The following is a 6,142-nucleotide window of genomic DNA, read 5'->3' on the forward strand; positions in this document are numbered from 1 at the left end:
ACATTCAACATAGTGACTTAATATTTTCACTTGATTTGCATGGGCTGAGAGTACCTCTGTTATGTTCTCAGTGATAATCAAGTTAAAACTCTGTGCAACCGTTCTGGTAACTAATATATTCTATGCTTATTCCTGTGGCATAGCACACATTCAAGCCATAAATGTACTTGATATGCCCTCACAGTGGTTTTCTCTGCTATTAGAAAGTGGTCTTTAAGGCTTGATTCTCCAGTAGAGCTGCCATAAGATGTTGATACTTTTACAGTGATGTGTAATCTGCTTTTAGGGAGGGTTTTTTTTTTTTTTTTTTAACTCAAAGGTGTAATATGTACTAGAATGTTTTGCCTGTCGACTGCATTAACTTGCCATAGGCTCAGGCTTCTTTTCTGTAATGGGTGCCACAGGCTCAGACTGCTTTTCGTTAAAGGGTGTCAAAGAACAAAACTTGCTTCTAGAGAGAAGTTTGATATTTTCTATGCCTGTTAAGAAAGTATAGTATTAGAAATTAAAGGTGGACAAGTGCAAGTTGAGTATTTCATTTAGTTATTATGTATATTAATTGCTTACTAATAAAATTTGCACATTTTACATATTAGATACAGCTTCATTTTCAAATGAATCCTAAAACAAGGAGAACATTTAACCTTGTATTATTTATTTTAAAAACCGCAAGGTATAGCAGTTTTCATTGTATTAACAAAGGTTTTCACATTTCATCAGGTTGAGCATTTTCTTACTCTACTATCTGTTGTGTATGTAGTCAGCATGTATACTGAAGTGTTCAAAAATTAGCACTTTTAAGGCACCTGGGTGGCTCAGTCGGTTGGGCATCCGACTCTTGATTTCAGCTTGGGTCATAGTCTCAGGGTAATGGGATCAAGACCTGGTCGGGCTCCATGCTCAGCGAGGAGTCTATTTCAGGATTCTATCTCTCCTTCTGCCCCTCCCTCTGCTCGCTCAGTCTCTCTCTTTTTATCTCAAATAAATAGATAAATCTTTTTTTTTAATTAGCATGTTCAACCAGCCTATTTTGTGGAAATTACTTATTTATTAAAAAATAAGGGCGCCTGGGTGGCTCAGTCGTTCAACGTCTGCCTTTGGCTCAGGTCAAGATCCCAGGGTCCTGGGATCAAGCCCGCATCAGACTCCCTGCCCCGCGGGAAGCCTGCTTCTCCCTCTCCCACTCCCCCTGCTTGTGTTCCCTCTCTCGCTGTGTCTCTCTCTGTCAAATAAATAAATAAAATCTTTTAAAAATAATTATTGCAGATTCATCACAGAGACATCAAAGATGGTTGAGGAGTAGGGGGACCCTGGGCTCATCTCATCCCAAGAACACAACTAGATAACTATGAAATCATCCTAAATACCCCAGAAATTGGCCTGAAGACTGACAGACCAAACTCCACAGTCAAAGAGAGAGAAGAGGCCACATTGAAGAAGGTAGGAAGTGCAGAGACGTGGTTTAATGAAGAAAAAGATTGGGGCTACTGTGGAGGGGAGGGTGCTGTGGTCATGGAGAAGGGTGAGAGAGAGGAGCACACAGGGGAACACACAAGGAGAATATTTCCCCAAGGCCATTGGCTTGGAAAATGAGAGGGGCTGATTTTCGTGAGTTCTGACAACCAACAGGGCTTAAAGCCTAGAGTTTTAAAGGTCAGCAGGCTTGGCTGGGATAGAGCCCAGAGGGCACTACTCTGCTTCTGGAAAGAAGGAAAGCAAACAATTCAGGGGGCAGACAGCTTGGAAACATCAATCTGAGGAGTGCCTGGGGCACACAGTGGGGAGATTGTTCACTAGTCTCAGTGAATTTCCCTGGAGCTTCATGGAGATGCCTCTCTGAGAACAGGGGAGCTGGCTAGTGTTATTTCTCTCCCCCACCCCATGGCATAAATGCAGAGTCACCTGAGGGAAGCAGCTCAGCACAGACACTAGCTGCCTAACTTGCTTAAACCAAGCCCCACTCCTGTGCTCCCATAAAACTGCCATTCTCAGCCAACCCTGCCTCAATCGCAGCATGGCAGGCCTCTCCTCCAGAAGACCAAGACAAACCCCTGCCCAAAACACATCTCCAACCAGAGAGTTCTGCAGGGCCTCAGTTCTGTTGGAGTTTGTGTCAGGTCTCATTTCACAAATAGACCAGAGCACACATAGTTAAAACTTGTCACATTCAGGCCATGGACTAAACACTGCCCATAGCAGTCAAGTAGGGCCTCTCTAAACAACTGGCCTGAAGGATAGAGCAGCCAGAACACAACAGCAGAGCACACACAGCACACACTGGAGACACTCCCTGAAGCACCAGGCCCTGGACACTATATGACCTCTTCTTCATTAAGATCATTACTTTCAGGAGCAGGAGGCATGAATGGCTTTTCTAACACAAAGAAGGCAGAGAATTAGAGAAAATGCCAAGATGGAGGAATTTATCCCAAATGAAAGAACAAGATAAGGACACAGCCAGAGGTCTAAGCAAAACAGATATAAATAACATGACAGATGGAGAATTTAAGGCAACAATCATAAGGATACTGGGCTTGAGAAAAGAATACAAAACATCAGTGAGACCCTTACCACAGAGATAAAAGAGTTAAAAAAGAATAAGAGGTGAAGAGTGCAATGAACAAGATTAGAAACAAGCTTGATGCAATGAGCATTAGTTTGGAAGAAGCAAAGGAATGAATTAGTGACCTAGAAGATAAAATAATGGAAAATAATGAAGCTGAACAAAAGAAGAAATAATTACACAACATGAGAATAGACTTAGGGAACTCAGAGACTCCGCTGAATGTAATAACATTCATATTATAGGAGTACCAGAAGAAGAAGAAGAGAGAAAAGGGGGCAGAAAATTTATTTCAGGAAATAATAACTGAAAACTTCCCCAATCTTGGGAAGGCAACAGACATCCAAACCCAGGAGGCACAGAGAACTCCCATTAAAATCAACAAAATCAGGCCAACACCAAGACATTGTACTTAAATTGGCAAAATATAGTGATAAAAAATCTTAAAGGCAGCAAGGGTAAAGAAGTCCTTAATTTACAAGGGAAAACCCATAAGGTTAGATGGAGATTTCTCAATAGAATGTTGGCAAGCCAGAAGGGAGTGGCATGGTATATTCAAAGTGCTGAATGGGAAAAATCCACAGCCAAGAATACTCTATCTAGCAAGACTATCATTCAGAATAGAAGGAGAGATAAAGAGTTTACCAGACATATAAAAACTAAGGGAGTTTGGGGCCAGCCTTAATCCAGCCCTGCAAGAAATATCCAATGGGACTCTTTGAGTGCAGAGAGACCAAAAGTGACAAAGACAAGAAAGGACCAGAGAAAATCTCCAGAAACGGCAAAACAAGTAATAAAAAGGCAATAAATACTTATCTATCAATAACTGCTTTGAATGTAAATGGACTAAATGCTCCAATCAAAAGACATAGGGTGTCAGAGTGGATAAAAAAACAAGACCCATCTATATACTGCATACAAGAGACTCATTTTACGCCTAAAGACACCTGCAGATCAAAAATGAAGAGTGGAGATCACACAAATGGATGTCAAAAGAATGTTGGAGTAGCAATACTTATATTGGACAAAGTAGACTTTTTTGTTCTTTGTTTTCATCCTGCTTTCGTATCTTGGTAGTACTGGCTTCATGGAAGGATTTTGAATGTGCTCCCTCTATTTCATTATTTGTAAGGTTTTGATAAAGATTGCCATTTATTATTATTTTTAAATGTTTGATAGAATTCATCAGTGAAACCATGTGATCTTGGTCTTTTCTGTACTGGGAAATTTTTCATTCCTCATTCAACTTGCATTCTTGTTATTGGTCTAAGATGATTTCCTATTTCCTGGATTCAAGATTCATGATTCAGTTGTGATAATTTGTGCATTTTTAGGAATTATCTTTTTTTTCTAAGTTATCTGATTGTTAGTATATAATTATGTATAGTAATCTGTTATTACACTATGTATTTCTTTGGTTATGTGTTGTATTGTTTTCCACTTCTTATTTTGGTTTTCGAGTCTTTCTTTTTTTTCTTAGTTAATGTAGTTAAAGCATTGCAAATTTTGTTTTTTTGTTTTTTGTTTTGGAAAAACAGGTCATTACTTCCCATGTTATGTTATTGTTTATTCTGGCGTCTGTTTTATTTATTTCTAATTTTTCTTTGTCATTTCCTTCCTCCCCTAAATTTCAGCTAAGTTTCTTCTTTTCCTATTTCCTTGTGGTGTAATGTTGAATTATTTATTTGAATGTTTTTTCTTAATACAAGCAATTATAGCATAAATTTCACTCTAACATCTGCTTTTGCTGCATCCCATGATATGTATTATATATAGATAGAGATAGAGAGAGAGATATATATAGATATACATAGATATATACACATATCTTTTAGGATCATGTATTCTGAAGTATGCTTCAAGTAAAACATGTTCTGATGAAGAAATAATAACTTTAACGGGGTACTCATTTAAAATAAAGCATATCAGAGAGGAGGTGGGTGAGGGGATGTGTGAAATAGGTAGAAGGGTTTAAGAGGATACTTATCAATGTGCTCTATCATGTTGATTGATTTCCAAATGTTGAACCACCCTTGCATCCCAGGAATAAATCCCATCTGGTCATGGTGGATAATCCTTTTAATGTACTGTTGGATCCTATTGGCAAGGATCTTGTTGAGTATTTTGGCATCCATATTCATCAGGGATATTGGTCTGTAATTCTCCTTTTTGATGGGGTCTTTGTCTGGTTTTGGGATCAGGGTAATGCTGGCCTCATAGAACAAGTTTGGAAGTTTTCCTTCTATTTCTATTTTTTGAAACAGCTTCAGGAGAATAGGTATTATTTCTTCTTGAAATGTTTGGTAGGATTTCCCTGGGCAGCCATCTGGCCCTGGACTCATATTTTTGGGGGGAAGTTTTTGATTACCGCTTCAATTTCCTTACTGGTTATTGGTCTATTCAGATTGTCTATTTTTTCCTGTTTCAGTCTTGGTAGTTTATAGGTTTCCAGAAATGCATCCATTTCTTCCAGATTGCTTAATTTGTTGGCATATAGTTGCTGGTAATAATTTCTAATAATTGTTTCTATTTCCTTGGTGTTAGTCGTGATCTCTCCCCTTTCATTCATAATTTTGTTAATTTGGGTCCTTTCCCTTTTCTTTTGGATAAGTCTGGCTAGAGGTTTATTGATCTTATTAATTCTTTCAAAGAACCAGTTTCTAGTTTCGTTGATTTGTTCTACTGTTTTTCTGGTTTCTATTTCATTGATCTCTGTTCTAATCTTTATTATATCTCTTCTCCTGCTTGGTTTAGGTTTTATTTGCTGTTCTTTCTCCAGCTCCTTTAGGTGTAAGTTTAGCTTATGCATTTGGGATTTTTCTAGTTTTCTGAGAGAGGCTTGGATGGCTATGTATTTCCCTCTTAGGACTGCTTTTACAGTATCCCATAGGTTTTGGACTGATGTGTTTTCATTCTCATTAGTTTCAGTGAATTGTTTAAGTTCTTCTTTAATTTCCTGGTCGACCCAATCATTCCTTAGAAAGGTGCTTTTTAACTTCCAAATGTTTGAGTTCCTTCCACATTTCTTCCCGTGGTTGAGTTCCAGTTTCAAAGCATTGTGGTCTGAAAATATGCAGGGAATAATCTCAATCTTTTGGTATCAGTTGAGATCTGATTTGTGACCCAGTATGTGGTCTATTCTGGAGAAAGTTCCATGTGCATTTGAGAAGAATGAGTATTCTATTGTTTTAGGATGGAATGTTCTGAAAGGGGAACCTTCTTACACTGTTGGTGGGAATTCAAGCTAGGACAGCCACTCTGGAAAACAATATGGAGGTTCCTAAAGAGGTTAAAAATAGAACTACCCTACAATCCAGCAATTGCACTACTAGGTATTTACCCCAAAGATACAGATGTAGTGAAAAGAAGGGCCACATGCACCCCAATGTTCATAGCAGCAATGTCCACAATAGCCAAACTGTGGAAGGAGCCAAGATGTCCTTCAACAGATGAATGGATAAAGAAGATGTGGTTAAATATGATCCAGCAATTGCACTACTGGGTATTTACCCCAAAGATACAAAAGTAGGGACCCGAAAGGCTACGTGCACCCCGATGTTTATAGCAGCAATGTCCACA

Source organism: Halichoerus grypus, chromosome X (genome assembly GCF_964656455.1).
Source record: "Halichoerus grypus chromosome X, mHalGry1.hap1.1, whole genome shotgun sequence".
Taxonomy (NCBI): Eukaryota; Metazoa; Chordata; class Mammalia; order Carnivora; family Phocidae; genus Halichoerus; species Halichoerus grypus.